The sequence below is a fragment of the Bos javanicus genome, chromosome 4 (genome assembly GCF_032452875.1).
Source record: "Bos javanicus breed banteng chromosome 4, ARS-OSU_banteng_1.0, whole genome shotgun sequence".
Lineage (NCBI taxonomy): Eukaryota > Metazoa > Chordata > Mammalia > Artiodactyla > Bovidae > Bos > Bos javanicus.
Genome location: NC_083871.1, coordinates 39,012,443 through 39,029,928, shown reverse-complemented (window position 1 = coordinate 39,029,928; position 17,486 = coordinate 39,012,443). Strand labels below are relative to the sequence as shown.

The following is a 17,486-nucleotide window of genomic DNA, read 5'->3' as shown; positions in this document are numbered from 1 at the left end:
TAATCCAACACTCTAATGGTCTCATATTCTACTAAAGTAGCAAATGAGTGTTAACTTTTCAAGAATGAATGTGTGTGGACATTTTTACTAGCTATCAATGTTGCTGAATATGTCTTAAGTATAAATTATGGACATAAATTGTGTTACAGAGAAAAAATGGAAAGGAAAGTGGATCAAAGAACTATCAAGGAATTTTACATTCTTGTTCTTTCTATCTACAAGGCTAGTTCTATGCAATTTAAAAATAATACATATATACTGATTTCTTTTTTATTTCTTTTCCTGAAATGATTGTAGATGCATATTCTTCATCTTCTGTATGTCTTTTGTATTTTGAGTATCATGTAAAAGTGTACTTTTCTCTGTCTCTTAAACATTTACAAATAAGGACAATCCAAAAGTTGACTAACAAAAACACAATTGATAGAATTTTGTTTAATTACTTGGGGAAAACAGACTAAATTAGTGCTTCTTAAAGTATGTTCTAAAGAAAATTAATAGTTCTTAAAGATGTAATAGATTTTTTATAATCAAAATTATTCTAAGGTCATGATTTCAGAATAAATGATAAAGTTAAAACTGTCTCTTTTCAGCAGGAATTCATATAGCTTCAGTGTATGAATGCACATTATAATCTCCAAAAGAAGAAAAAAATTGAGATCTTGTTTTGTTTTGATTTGGGCAGGTCACAGATTCTGCCTATTTTTTGATTTGAGAAACATACTATGATAATGAAGATTTATAAAATACAGATCTCTCTGAAGACCAAATAACCAACCAAACACTACATAAATAAATATAAGAATATATGATTTGTAATACTGAATGAAACTTGGGAGTTTTAATTTCATTTAGCATCATTAACATTTTTAAAATTACCATTTAATATTAGTTTTTTCAAAAAGAATAAGTAGCTAGAGAATTTTCACACACATAAAACTTCTATATCCTGGAACATTTCCTACTTATAGCATTAGGTTTGTAACAAAGGTAAAATACACATCAGAACTCATCACATACATAAATCAAGAGAATCTTTGGAATTCTCCTGAGACTCAAATCCAATTACTAGTTTATTGATCCCTCATGGAGCCTTGTAATTTATACTTAGGAGACAATTTTCAATTTAGATTGTGGATTCTATCAAATGTTAAAACACTGAATATGTTTACTTCATTTTAGATATTATGTTTGCCAACTGAATACTTATATTTACCAAATTGGAACATGTGGAAAACAAGGTAAAATAGCATTAAATTTCACCTGGTTCAGTAGCATCCTTTCAACACTCATTCAATACCTATTTGTAAATACATCTGTGCCAAGAAAGACACAAAGTAAGTTAAAGATACCCACCTCTATTTTTAGGTAAAATAAAATGTTCAGATAACTATATAAAATAATTCATTTATCTAGGATTACACTTAGTCCTTGGAACCAGAGCTAATGGACTACAATGATTACTTAAAATCTTTTCTTATGTGTGACATGTGGTCACAGTAACAAAGAGAATTTACTTTATATATACAAGATGAAGAGTATCACACAGTTTTAGAAGAGGGTAAGGTGTGATAAAGAAACACTAGTTTTAACTCAAGCTAAGTATTTGACTCTATTAAGATAGACTGTGACTGAAGTTGAAATAAAAATTAAAATAGAGAAAAATCTTTTTGAGAATTTCAGTATTTTTCCTTTGTTACTGTATTATACTTTATATAAAACCTATAAAGCTGTATATTGCTGCTAAAATTGTTATTAAAAATGTGCATTGCTAACTGTATGTAACTTTTATGTATGGATTTACAGACAATTTTCTGGAAATCAGAAGACATATAATGCCAAACCTGGCTTTTTTAAAAAAAATTTTTAAGCAAACTGAAAACAACACATATTATGCGTAAAGTAATACTACATGCTAAACATCAGTACTTCTTGTGACTAGGTATTCTATATTTCTACATTTAAGGAGCTCTTTCCTTATAAGTCTAACATGGTCAAAATATCAGTTCAGTTCAGTTCAGTAACCCAGTCGTGTCCAACTCTTTGCAACCCCATGGACTGCAGCACGCCAGGCCTCCCTGCCTATCACCAATGCCCAGAGTTTACTAAAACCCATGTCCAATGAGTCAGTGATGCCATCCAACCATCACTTCCTCTGTTGTCCCCTTCTCCTCCCACCTTAAATCTTTCCCAGCATCAGGGTCTTTTCAAAATAGGAAAAGCAGTACATCAAGGCTGTATATTGTCACCCTGCTTATTTAACTTATATGCAGAATACATCATGAGAAATGCTGGACTAGATGAAGCACAAGCTGGAATCAAGATTGCTGGTCAAAATATAAATGCAAAGAAAAACAAGTGTGTCTTTTTTATATGACAACAACATATCTCGGAAGTACTTAATCAAACACATATGCTTAGACAGGCTGTCACATTTCAACAAGAGAACACAGACCTGAGTGGAATGTGCAACTGATTATGTCCACTGTATTAAAACAAAATTTCTTCTCTTCAATAAACGTGACATTGCTTTTGGCTCAGAAGCTTTTCTTTAATCTTTATAAGTACACTTTCCTTTCTCAAACCTCAGACTCTGCATTGATAGCATGAACACTGCTTTATTCCCTTATTTTATCTAACAGAAAAGCTAAATTGATCAACATTAGTAAAGATAAATCACCCTAGGGCATCAGGACTTGGGAAAACTGTAACTCTCTATTTAATCTGTCAACCTAGTCCACCTACATGGCAGCATGATGCTAAAATAAATGGCAAATATCCATGCGACCTTTCAATTGTGTAACTATATAAAACACATTTTAGGTCATAACTCATCATAATTTCTTGTGGAAAATTGCAGTGATTTGCTTTACTGTGGCTTTTGTTTGCATAATTTCAGAGTTCTTGATTCAATAATAATTTTGAATATAGATGAGGAAAGACCATAAGTTTAATAATAATGATAATCTGAATTCTCTTTCTCATCACATTCATTTAGAGCCATCTCTTCTGCCTCATAGAGGTATATATTAGCTCTGCTATTATATATATAGGTGTGTGTGTATATAAATATATATATATATTTTTTCAGATGTGTGCAGCTACATTAAACTAAATCAATCTGAAATCAAATCACATAAATCACTGAATCACCAGAATAATCCAGAAATAATCTTTAGACGATTGGGTTAAAGGACAATTTCCAGGAATAAAGGACAATTCACAGTGAATCAGGCCTACTTCTATGTCCTGATGTTTACATAGGGAAAATTTTTGGTTAAAATGAACTCTATGCTAAAAGAAAATTAGGGAAAGATATTGTTTAAAAACAGCTAATAGTTAATGGTCTGTGTGGGGGAAATTGGAGGAGAGGCAAGAGTATCAATCAGCTGAGTTCCTTCTCCCTTTACCTTGCTTCTGCCTCCATCTCACCTAGACTTTGTACAGGAAGATATTGAGGTCTCATGACCATGAGATGACGCCACACACCCCACTCATTCAACAGTACTCTTCTGACGTCACTCTGTGCTAAATGCTGGGGAAACAAAGATGAAGACTATTAACCCTGACCTAAGAGTTAAGTTCTGGCTCTCCTGATTCACATGTGACAAGATGTGGAGGCAGTTGGGCCAGTTGCTTCAATCTGCTATAACTGAAGAATATGTCTTATCATACATGGATGGTAACACCATATAACACAAAACCTTCCTAGATATTAAAACAGGTGAGAGTTAAGAATTCCAGGTATTTGAGACATTCCTCCTCTGTTGATCAACTCAAGCATGCGTGTTTGCACATGTGTATGTATGTTTCTTCCTAAATCGTTTACCTATCCTACCACTCAAAATTCTTTCAGTCCCTTTTCCAGAAGGTACACAGTTATATCAGTATCATTTAAGACTGCAAAACTATAGTATATAAACTAATTATCGCTGGCACAGATTATAGAATTGAATCATCTTCTTTCCCTGCTATCCTTCTAGTTAAACATTTTCATGCAAATTATAAATAACATCATCTTAGAAGATATTTTACACCCAAACACGGGGGATATCCATGGATTTCAGTGCATTATGTGCAATCTGATAGATAAAGCCAGCAAGAGCCTCAAACTAGATTCATAGATTAGTTACACCTTTAGAGAGTTATTTTTCCTAATTTAAGCACCACCAGATGACAGGAACAAATTGTTTCTGATTTTTAACCAAGTAGTTTAGTTATTTATTATCTCCTTGAAACAAATTTACCCAAATGGTTCATGCTAATACAATACTGCTGTTTACTGAAATTTAAAACATCCCCTAGCAAGCTGACAGATAAATGACTTTAGTTTATCTGGGAGTCTACTGGGAGTCAAAAATTCAATCTGGACAAGATAGACCATTCCATCATAAAAACATACTGTGAATGACAGTACCTTGCATGCTACTTGCCTATAAAAGGCAGCCTCTGATGAATAGTTCATGTTAAAAACCTGAACCATAAGCACAAAGCTTCAATCTGGGAATAAGATGTTGCCAAGGATAAGATTTAAGTGTTTGAACCAAATATTAGGATTTTATAGCCAATATCTGAAATATATGACACATTTAAAACTCAAATAGATGTTAACTTCCTGTCCAAGTTACTAATTTTATTTTCTGGGTTATACACTTGACTCTACATATGATCCACAGCATGAAAATTTGGGGGCAACTCTATCGCCTGCTAAATCACTTAAAAAAAAAAAACAACTCATTTTCATTTTATCTCTATTTCCAAATATGAAGTCAGTAGGATGAACATTAAGGATGTGTGTGTGTGTGTGTGTGTGTGTGTGTGTATGCGTGCTCGCGCACATGCGCACGCGCTGTGCTCACTCAGTTATGTCTCTTTGTGACCCTATGGACTGTAGCCCACCAGGCTTCTCTGTCCATGGGATTCTTCAGGCAAGAATATTAAAATGGTTTGCCATTTCCTCCTCCAGGGGATCTTCCAGATTCAGGGACAGAACCCATTCCTCCTGCATCTCCTGTATTGCAGGCAGATTCTTTACCACTGAGCTACCAGGAAAGCTCAACATAAAGGATACTCTATGTTACAAAGTAGTTGTGTTAATGATTCCTGCCAAACAAGAACCACACTGTTTAGTTCAAATCATTTAAATTTCAAATTTTTTTGATTAACATATCGTAGTAACAATTTGACCTGGTAACCAGAACCAGCCTGCCTGTGAAGCAGACATAAGAGACATGGGTTTGATCCCTGGGCCAGGAAGAATCCCTGGAGGAGGGCTTAGCAACCCACTCTAATATTCTGGCCTGGAGAATCCCAGGGCCTGGTGGGCTACAGTCTATTGGGTCACAAAGAGTCCATCATGACTGAAATGACTTCGCATGCATGCATACAACCAGACACACCACTACTATTGACTGTGCCCAAATCAACCATGGTACATGAGATGGGATAACCAGCAGCCCTGGTGTGTGAATAGCACTGTGTGAATAAAACAACTTAGGAAGATGTTTTGGTGAGTGGGGGGTGCAGAATGTATATGATTTTGTGTGTCTTTGTGTGTGTTTGGGAGGTGGTGTGAATGTAAGTGAAGTTTCCAAAGATAGCTTAAAAGTAGCTTGAAGCACTAAGGACAGTGGTTCTTAAAAAAAAAAATTTTTTTATGTCATTATAGCTGTGTGGGGTTTGGAATGATGAAAATGTTGTTTATGAAGAGAAAAAAGAAAAACATGGGCACAGGTCCATTTAGAGATCTGTTCCCAGATCACTAGATTGAAATCATGTGATAAACCTACATTGATTCACATTATATATAAGAGACAATAAAGAACTGACATCAAGTGCTGAGCAGAGTGCCTGTATGGGCCCCCTACAAATTATAAGCTATTGTTTTACAAATTGAAACATAAAAATCAGGAATATCCATAGAATTTATCTATTAGCTTTATCTGGTAATTACTTATGAATTAAAGTAAATGTTTACAACTTTATGTTCTTAGATCACATATTATGCTTGAGTCGATTTAACTCATGTAAAGTCCCTTCTTCAAAGATTCCGTATAACAGAATGGTATTACTAGCTGTTATTTTTAATCTGATAAATGAAGAGATTTATAAGAAAATGTGCTGTCCATGGGGTCAAAAGAATCAGACACAACTGAGCTACTGAATGGACAGACAATGGATAAATGACTATCACAAGCTTATAAAGAACTATTAGAAATTCTGGAGTAAAAATAACAACAAAATGCACATATCCATAAATGCTTGCATAAACATAGGCACATACACTGCATCAGAGTAGAAAGTATATAACTTCTAAAAAGCCTCAATGAGTTAAAATAGAGACCACTTTCACTCTTATAAGAAATCAAGGTGGAATTCCAAGTGGACTGTGATTCCAGAGTTTCATGTTTTTGAACTTCTGAGGAAATCAATTCCTATTAAACATTAAGTGCAGCAACTTATTTCTTCATCTGGTAAATTTTAATAAGAATCTGCTTGTAATCTTTTTTAGTGTTCCAAAGGGCATCAATAAATACATTATTTAAACTATAGGATAAAAGCCAAAGTAGAATATAATAAGATAAATGTTATTTTCATCTACCAAATATCCCAGGAAATTCAGACCAGAACTGAACAAACACATCTAAAATGCTGATGACCTAGCTTTAATTTCCTTTAATCTATGATTCAATTGAAGCTTGGGATATCATCAACTAAAACATTAAAATTTAATCCACCAAAATATTCCAGTTTCTATACTTCTCCCTACTGATTTACACAACTCATAGATTTTCTTGACTCATGACCAAAGTTCACAGCACTTGATCTTAACAGCATATGATGTCCTAGGAGTAAATATGTGTTAATTTTTCCAAAGGTAGTACTTAAGGAAGAAACCTTATATACCCTCAGTGTACGGGCCCAAACCCACCTCCCCAAATTCCCTGAAACTAGTCTGAACAAAGGAAAAGAAAGATACAATCAAAGTTAACCCATGATTCATATGCTTTAAGCCTAGGTAGTTAGCAGTGGACAATTACCAATAGGCCTGTGGTCATACCCCAATAAGAATAAGCATAATAGATGCTAGGATGCTCTCAAACATGGCTCAACATTGTTGTATCCGAAGAGTGAGAAGATTGCTCGTATTCACCCACACCAGTCATCACTGGTTCAAAGCGTTGAATTCTGTGAATTCCTGACTCCATAGAAAGCCCTCAAGCAAAGATCTATATATGCTTAGAGTAGGAAGCTAGACAACTGTGTGTGTGCTCTGAAGAGCTTCGGGCAGGAAACCAACATCTACCACAGTCACATAGCGAGTCCATCAGAAATACTTACTGAGCACATGGCTCAATCAAGAAACGATTTTAAATACTGACTAGCTGACATTGTGACTTCCTGAGGCTTCCATTCTTCAATTTTAAATGAGTCACTGGACAGCCATGGTCTCTAGAATTCTCCCATCTATATATTTTGATGTGTCCACTAAGTAACTATTTTTCTTTAGATTACACAAGACCCAGTAGCTGTCTTCCATCTATTTTGTTCAATGAGGCTTTGATAGATTTGCTTCTCCTCTCATTTGAATATCCAACAAAACTCAATTGTCTTTTAATTCTTTAAAACAAAGACAAAGCTATTTCTCCCCCACTTCCCCTCCTCTCCACCCCAGTCCCTGCCACACTGGAAATGTCTCTGACATATTTCTGTAGAAACATGTAAAAGCATAAGAAGATTCTATACTGTTATTTTTCTTTATGTCTTGAAACGTCAAGTCAAAGTATATTCATTCATCTCTGAAAATCAGTACCTGTTTCTGAGGATGGATGTTTTGAGATAGAAGCATCCCCAAACTAGCTTAAATCAACCCCTTGCCTCCTAGCACAACTATTCCGGCACTCTCTTCATTACGGTAGAAAGGAACTGCTCTAGATCAATTGCTGCTGCCTTTCATTAATATAATGGAATGCCATTCAGTTTTATTTAAACTGGAGTAGAAATCAGTGTTTTTCTAGGGGATAAATTACAGCTTAAATAATTTGAGCTACTTCTCTGTGAAAATAATTTTGCTCACAGTACAAAAAAGAAAGGTTACTGCAGAAGAAATAAATGAAATAATTTCTGACATTTTGAAGCACTCCATTCCATCTGAATAATACATAACTGCTTTGGAAACCAACAAAAAACTTCCTAGTAGCATATACTTCATTAGCCTAGTTTTAGTAATTGCATTTAATTAAGTCATAATTCAAAGAGCTTTTTAAATTCAAACTGTTCAGTGACTCAGATATAACATCTCTAATTAAAACATGTATGATTGTTAGAATGTTAATTTATGAAAGTCACAATCCAAAAGATTCTCAAGTAATCCAAAAGACTCAACAGAGTCCTAAGGAGTATAATGCATTTCATCTGTTGTGCAAAATTTTTAAACAACGGACAGGGAAAAGGAATTCTGTGGACCGTGCTCCGTTCCTCAAATATGATGTTCTTGAGATTGATTGGTTTCATCTCCTTGCTGTCCAAGGCGATCCCAAGAGTTTTCTCTGGCACCACAAATCGAAAGCATCTAAAAAGCACTTTTAGAATTCTATTCCTTTGTTCAATTCTTAGTCTGTGGCAGCAAACGAGTAAATTGATACAGCCAAAGTTGTTTTGTCGTCTCATTTATTAGCTAGGGAAAGAACTCCAACTTCAAAGGGCTGCAATGATAAATTTAAGTTCTGACTTATTTGAAAGAACTTTGAAATTTTAAGATGTGCATAGATTATATATACAACTTTCTAGTATTCAAATTATTTTAGGACTATTTTATACAATTATAATCAATGCCATTACTTAAATAACCAAAAAGTATTTGTGTTAGAGATGTGATTATATAAACAGAACAGACTAAGAGAAGGTTGAAACGGAAATAAGTATTTCCTAAAAATAAAAATGGCACTCAACTTGGTTAAACATAAATAATGATTTTTGTTGCTGCTGTTGTTCAGTCACTAAGTTGTGTCCAACTTTTTGAGACCTGAGGAACTGCAGCATACCAGGCCTCCCTGTCCCTCACTATCTCCCAGAGTTTTCCCAAGTTCATGTCCATTGAATCAGTGATGCTATCCAAACATCTTATCTTCTGCTGCCCTCTTCTTTTGCCTTCAATCTTTCCCAGCATCAGGGTCTTTTCCAATGAGTCGGCTGTTTGCATCAGGTAGATGAAATGTTGGAGCTTTAGAAATTCCAATGAATGTTCAGGGTTAATGTTCTTTGAGATTGATCACTGGTTTGATCTTGCTGTCCAAGGGACTCCTAAGAGTCTTCTCCAGCACCACATATCAAAAACATCAATTATTCAGCACTCAGCCTTCTTTATGGTCCAGCTCTAACATCCATACATGACTATTGGAAAAACCACAGCTTTGACTATATGGACCTTTGTTGACAAAGTGATGTCTTTGCTTTTTAATACACTGTCTAGGTTTGTCATAGCTTTTCTTTTCAATAATAACACTTAGACAGTTTTTAAACAAGAAACTGAGGGAAAAGAGACATTGACCAGCTTAAATACTTGACTAATTGAAGATATTTTAATCACAAGAGGCTGATGTCACTTCAGTGGAGAGCAGAAATCTTGCAAAAAAGCAAGCCAATTACAGAGTTGTCTACATTTTAAACTATGCTTCCAGATGTGTTACTGAACAAAGGATACTCATCTTTTGATCAGAATCACTTCTCTCCTAGCACATAAGAAACTCAGTATGAAAACTATTTTACATTTAAAGAAGAAAGAGATTTCAAAGTTAATATCTAGGTGAGAATAGAATATATTAGCAGCCAATTAACCTTTACAGACACTATTTCCTCCCTAAAAAAAGTAGAAAGCTGTGTTTTTTCCTCCAATCTGTTGCATATTTTGGCATCTCTCATGGATTATTTGTTTAAAATAGCTCTTCTAGAAACACTGAAGAGAAGCAAGTAAACTGAAAGCAGGTCAAGTTAAATTATCCTCTATATTTCATATTTTAAAGGTAAATTTGTCAAACTATATATCAACAGAGTACAAAACAAAGCTAAAAATTATTAACCAAGCTGATAAATACTAATATACATAATATCCTTCCCATTCACCAAATAAATGATATAAAAGTTAGTTATATGATTGAACTAGTATTACTTAGAAATCGTTCAGAGACTGTGCAAAAACAGACATAAGTATAGAAAGTTGATGAAAGCTTGAGCTAAGAATTTTCATTTAAGAGCTTAATACAAGTATTTAAAATACAATTTTCCAGATAAAACAGAGGACAATCAATTAAATTTGAACTTCAGACAATAGTTTTTTGTAAAAATACGTTCCACACTTATAATAAGAGATATATGTTATTTATCTGAAATTCTTTTTTATTTTTAAATTTTATTTTTAAACTTTACAAATTGTATTAGTTTTGCCAAATATCAAAATGAATCCACCACAGGTATACATGTGTTCCCCATCCTGAACCCTCCTCCCTCCTCCCTCCCCATACCACCCCTCTGGGGGTGCATCGAACCCCCAGAGGTATCGTGCATCGAACCTGGACTGGTGACTCGTTTCATACATGATAGTATACATGTTTCAATGCCATATAACTGGGCATGTTGGGTTTTTTAAAATGTGCTAAACCTGGCAACCCTAATTTATAAGACAGTATTATATAATTTAAGTACATTTTATATTATTACCAACACTTTAAAAATTAAATGTTGTTGCAGGAAATTTTGGAGGGGAGAAGGATGCTGTATCATTAAACATTAGCTTTGAAATGAAATTTGGAACAACGATCTCAAAGGAGTGATATCAAAATTACAAACTGCTCCAGTCTTTAGAAAACTTAACTACCCATAAAGGCCAAGGGATATTTGCTTTGCAAAGTTGGAATAAATGCTTAGTCAAATGTACGGTATGCTTCAATGGTATTGTCAATTTTACACATATATTTACCTGATATTGTTCATTTAATTCTCATTTTGAAATATACTAAGGAATCATCAAAATGTTTACATTGGTAACTTAGTAGCAGTATGTTAAATTTTGAAGGCTGTCATATTTACGATCGCACAGATCACCTAAACTGATATCCATGACCTGACAGGCCAGGTACATACACACTTACATTCCAACTATAGTTTATTTGATCCTCCCACCCTAGGTCAAATAGTATAACTTTCTCAGACAGAGGACATTCCTGTTATCAAAGTACAAAATTCTGACATCTTGGTAGAACCTGAAAACTATTTTAAGTGATGCTTAAGTACTGTCCATTCTGCTCCCACCAATCCTTTTTGGTTCTCCCTGTCACCAAAGCATGACAGACACTAAAAAATACAGTGGGCGGAGATCTTCAAAGGTGTTTTCTGATAAAACACAAAAAAATTCTTTAAATAGCCACTCTCTGTTTTCCTCCCTCTCTGTTCCCATAACCTCCATCCACAGTAAGTATTAACATTACTTGCATAGAAAAATAACAGACAATGATCCAATATCATTCTTTCAGGATTGTTTTTACATTTGTCAGCACAAAACTTTAAGTGAAATGTTTTGTTATGAAATGTGTGAGTTTTGTATGTATACAAAGGAAAACCCAAGAATCTGAGATTATCAGCCCTCATTTCTAATTCCAGAAGAAGAACAACATAATACATAAAACATATATGCATGCTCACATAAACACTGAAAAGACTTGCACTGAATTTAAGGAGGTATAAAATATGATTCAAAGAATAAATCCCAGTTAATCTTTATAGACCTGTCTTTTGTAAAACAGGTTATGACAATAATAATGATAACATTATGTCATTTTACTGATAATTTAGTATGTAAACATACTCTCTCATGCAGTGCTCATCTCAAATATTAAAGATATGTATATTATTATAATTTGGAGACGAGAAAATGGAGGTTTGGGAAGGTAAGCCAATTTCTCAAAGTTACTTAGTAAGAAGCAACACAGAATTGGAATCCAGATATATGTTAAAGCTTCCATATTTTCCTCTGGAGCAAATGAACATTCTTCTTTCCCTTACTAATTTCACATCATATGCTATATATTTTAAACCTGTGGATATTTAATAAATATAATAAACCAAACAAGCATCTTTAATACGGAAATATCAAATGCAAAATCTCTCAATTTCTGAATAACAATGTTCCCTTCCAGTGAGTTTCTGAAATGATATTTTTTCCCATTAGCAAAAGGAAATCAGCTTCACAAAGCTAGACTTTTCTTTAAATTGGTCTCTGTGCTTCTTCAACTCTCCCTCACTGATTATTGCTAGCAAGTCAAATTATTGAGATAATGCAGATGACATAAAGAGGAAAACGACACAGGGTACAGAAAATAAGGTTTCACCAGCTCAAAGACTGTCTTCATTACTGCTTTCATTACTGTTTATTTCACTAGAGGGCAGTCTAAACAGACAGCTGAAAGTTAAGGAGAAACAGAAATACAGAAGCAAGATATAATTACATTTGGATAGAAACATATTCAGCACGGCATATTTGCTTATATCGTATCAGTATCATGTACTGTAATATTTTATTTGCTCCCTCATCTAATTCTTAAAACATTTCAATTCACTTAAAATTTTAAAAAGTTTAGAAACAAATGAATTTTGCATCATTAAAGACCTGGTGCTAATATGTAAGATTTAAATTTTAAATGTGTGCCAAGATATCATTACAAAATACCTATTGGCAAGATGATAAAAATTAATTTTATTCAAAATGTGTTGACACACTATGCAGACAAGTTAATTGCCCACACATTTGCTTTAATTCACTAAAACTTGCTTTTAAATTTAGGGACAATCAATGCCAATAAAGCCTATTTAGTGACCTATTTTGTTGTCATCTCCTTACTTTGGGTTTCTATTTACTTTTGGGATCAGGTGTCCCAGCAGGAATCTGCCTGTCACCAAACTGTCTGGTACAAATAAAGCCGCAGGGAAGCTTGAGAGCAGTTAAGCTCCTGCCATACTCAGTTTTTAACAAGCGAGAAGCTCGGAAATCAATCTACAAGCAGCTCAAGCAACAGTTTGCCCAATTTTTCTGGGTAATCAACCTGCCCTTTATAATTCCAAATAAATACATAGCCACCCTATTTTTTCTTAAGAAAATATTATATATATATATATAAAACAGATATATATGTGACATACATACATATATTGCATTTTTCTTAAGAAAAATTATATATGTAATGAATATATATAATATACATTTCACATTTATATTAACTGCACCTCTGAAAAAGTATAATTGAAAAAGAACCATGATTTTTAGTAAAAGAGTAAATAAACCCATATTTCTCAAAGGAAAAAAAAAAGTTTCATGTATAAAATCTCAAGTAACAGATAATAACCAAACTATTCATCACTAAAGGGCTTCCCAGGCAGTGCAGCAGTAAAGAATTTGCCTGCCAGTCCAGAAGATGCAGGAGACATGGGTTTGATCTTCTGGGTCAGGAAAACTCCCTGGATGAGGAAATGGCAACCTACTCCAGTATTCTTGCCTGGAAAATTTCACAGACAGAGGAGCCTGGCGGGCTACAGACCATGGGCTTGCAAAGAGTCAAAAACAAGTGAACACACACACTTAAACTTTAGTCCTCACTTAGAATATTTTTTCTTTCTCCTTTTGTAATTGGATGGAGAGGGGGAGTGGAAGGAAAGCCAAGGAAATTTCACTTTTTGATGAAAATATGCTTGCACGTTATAATCAGTTGTGAAAGTTTCTTATATTGTATAGTTTCTGTATTAGCAAATTGACTAGTACCAACATGATTCAACAGACTTTCTCTCAAACCACACAATAGATGTTTATACCTTTGAAGTCTAAGTATTTGACGAATTTAATTTGCTCAACAGTAACCTTGAATTTTACATCTCCTGAAGAACTTGAAAGCTATTGAAAGATATGATTCTTTGGCACTGAAGCAGAGCAATGAATTATAGTACAATTGCCCATCTTCATTCTGAATTCACAAAGCTTTCAACATGGCCGAGCAGTGCTTTTGTAGCGAGACCTTGGCTTTTCTTGTCATTGCTGTATTTTTCTGAGTCACATGGCATGACTCAAGACAATTCATAATCATCAATGAAATACCCTTGACATTTCACTGAGAAAGGAAACAAGAGCAAGTAAGCCAGACAAAGCTTCAGATGCCAGACAAGCCAGCATTCTATAGTTCCACAACTCTTGGTGCTTATTCTGTGGCCGTTCAGATTAGAAAATAAGAGTTTGATTAAAATGGTGTATAACTCATTTACAGATTAAAATTATTCATGTTTCCCACCACTTGTCCTTGCCACCCCAAGCTGGTAGCTCATTATGAATGAAAATTTAAAACTAAAAGCCTGTAATATAGAAGAAACCAGAGATTAAAATCTAGGTTATCAAATGAATGACTTTCTGAATCAGAATTTCAGAGAAAAACCTGTAAAAGTTACAGACACTTCAGGGAAGCCTTAGGATTAACATCTATGATACTAAAATAATAGAAACATTGATATTCACTGTCACGTAGTTTCATTTCCCTTCTAGTCAAAGAAATAGACTTAAGTCAGTTTGAATATACGATGGGGTCATTTTCACTCAGCACAAATATGATGAAAAGGAATTTAGCAGTCAAACATATATTTTAGATTTATCACAACTTAAATTCTGTAATCTATTCTCTCCTGAGTATACTGCATGTTCTTTATTTCACAACCAAAACCCCTCAGAACAAATAAACATTTATCAACATGGATATGTTGATTCTGTACTGTTTGCCTTATTGACTATCTCATGTTTTTTTTGTTTGTTTGTTTTGTTTTTTAATCTTTACAACCATGTTTAAAGAGAAACAACACATTTGCAAGCATAACTGATCTCAATTAAATGGACTAATTATGTGTATGTGAAGGGTATTTCATGAGAGCAGGATGCTGTCTACTTGAAACCAAGTGGGAAGAATATAAATTTTTAAAGAAAGCTAAATTGGATTGCTAAGCAAATTTCAGTTATCTCAAATGCTTAAATCTACTTGTCAAAGACCTGCATGAAGGCTTCCATGCATAATTTTCATTAAGTATCAAAATTCTGTGCTAACATTTCCGATATTATCCCCTTTTTATTGTTAAAAAAACTGTGGTTTAGACATTAGTTAGCTAAAAATCACATAATAGGAAACAAACAAACTAAATCTTTCTGGGACCCTGGTCAAAATTTATTATTGTTTGCCACTTCTAATATCATAGGTTTTAATTGTTTCATGGCTCAAAAAATCATTTTAGACTGAATGTTATGCAACAAAATAACCTATTAAATGAAGCAAGAAGCACATTATAAGCTGAAAATCAATAATTCTAATGTACAAATGGTAACTGTAGGGTTTCTATTTAGAGTATGTTCTGATTTCTCTATCTTCATAATGGTTTACATTATATTTTATTTTCTTCATCATATTTTCTAATAATGTACTTTAAAGTGGAATTTATGATATCCAGCTGGTACCAAGTGGATAATTACATATACATGTTAATATTTGCAGGAACACATAAATCAGACATTCCTTATTTTGACTTTGAAAATGTGATTAATACTACCAAAAGCATAAAAGAAAATAAATCCTGGTAAGAAAGAGAAATGACAATCAGCATATTGCTTCAAGAAAAGCCATGACTTAATTGTTTTTACCATGTCTTACAGACTTCTTGGATGATAACAACTGGCTGAAAATGTACAAAGGAACACAGCTAAGACTGTTCATCTTAGTGGAAGAGTCCTATGAGCAGAAGGCCTGAACTTTCTCTAAATTATCTTTGGTTCTCTTTTTTTTTTTTTTTTAACTTTCATCAACTTCTATCAAATCATTACTTAATGCAAAGATTCTGGAACCTGCACATAGCCATTTTGGAAAAGAGAGGGAAGATAGGAAAACTGCCAACATATGACATTCTAAAATAAAAGAAAGAATTAAGATCCATGACTCTTCAGAGGGTCAGAGAAACTGTAGATCAATTCTTTAAATTAAAGGGTAGAGGGAGAAGGCAAGGGGGGGAAATAAAAGAAAATAAAAGATAGAGGAGTTCAAAATATTAGTTTATAAACCAATATAAGTTGGCAAAGAAGCTGCCAGAACACAGAGAACTAAGTGGGAGATACAAAAAAAGATTATTTATTGAAAAAAGACACAAGAAAACAACAAAAGCACAGATGCAGGTGAAAAGACCATCATTCTAGACAGGCTTCAGAAAATCATATCAAATGAAATGTAACTGAATAAAAATATATTTTTTAAAAACTGTAATAGGGAATATACAGTTATGGAAACCAGAAATAGAGTCCCAACTTACACTAAATAATATTCTTGAAAAACCATGAAAAATTACACACAGAAATATTCAAAACTATGCTGAAAGTAAACATAAACATCTCTGAAATGAAATTACAATTTTAATAAGAAGACATCAAACAATCAACAATCAGATGTATCACTCCTTGTTCAACCTCAAAAACAAAGAACATATCATTAGAGAATCAGTGAAAAGAATCAAATCAATTCAGGATGGAAACCAGGGGCTAAAATCAGAATAGCTTAGTTAAGTAGGTTGTGTGTGTGTGATTTAGTTGCTCAGTTGTGTCTGACTTTGTGACCGCATGGACTGCAGCTTGGCTGTCCATGGAATTCTTCAGGCAAGAATATTGGAGTGGGTTGCCATTTCTTTCTCCATGGGATCTTCCGACCAAGGGATTGAATCCTGGTCTCACACACTGCAGGCAGATTCTTTACTGTCAGAGCCACCACGAAAGCCCCTTAAGAGTTCTTGATGGCCACGAAAACTGACAGAAGACTGTAAAGTAATGTCCCAAAATTTCGAGTGGGAAAAAACGCATACTTAGTCAAGGTTTTCAAGCCCAAAATGAAATGCTCAGATATTCTCAGTCATACAAGAACTCAGGAATTAAGGAATCTCACAGCTCGTCTTGTTCCAACTACTTCACAACAAAATGCATTCAATCAAATATGAATTTAAAGAGAAAAAAATAAGGGCAGTAATGGGCGAATTATCATAAAAGTTATACTGATAGCATTTAATCTATCAAATTACAGAAGCAGTATTAAACACTGTGGTTACAGAAGTAAGATGAATCTTAAAAGTAGTAGTTTAAGAAGATTGGGGGATGTATGAAGAAAGTGAGAGAATGCACGGACATGCTAATCTATTCAAATAGAGCATACTCTCTGATTATAAGTCTGTACACTCTGTTATATTGACTATATCAATGAATTTTTGTATGTATATCATGAAAAAATACATGAAAAAAGTAAAAACAGATAAACTGAACATGATGAGACAATGTAAACAAGGAACGGAGTTTAGGCAAGATTTTAAGTTTTCTTTTGTAATTATTTTAATTTTTAAATCATGATACTAAAACTATTACAAAAACAATTACGGTATTATAA

The 17,486-nt window shown here is 33.7% G+C and overlaps 1 protein-coding gene across 13 annotated transcripts in view; it reads right to left on the bottom strand.

Annotated features, from left to right (window-relative positions):
* CACNA2D1 (calcium voltage-gated channel auxiliary subunit alpha2delta 1) overlaps positions 1–17,486 on the bottom strand; it is a 521,990-nt gene that overhangs the window by 206,087 nt on the left and 298,417 nt on the right. The window lies entirely within an intron of this gene.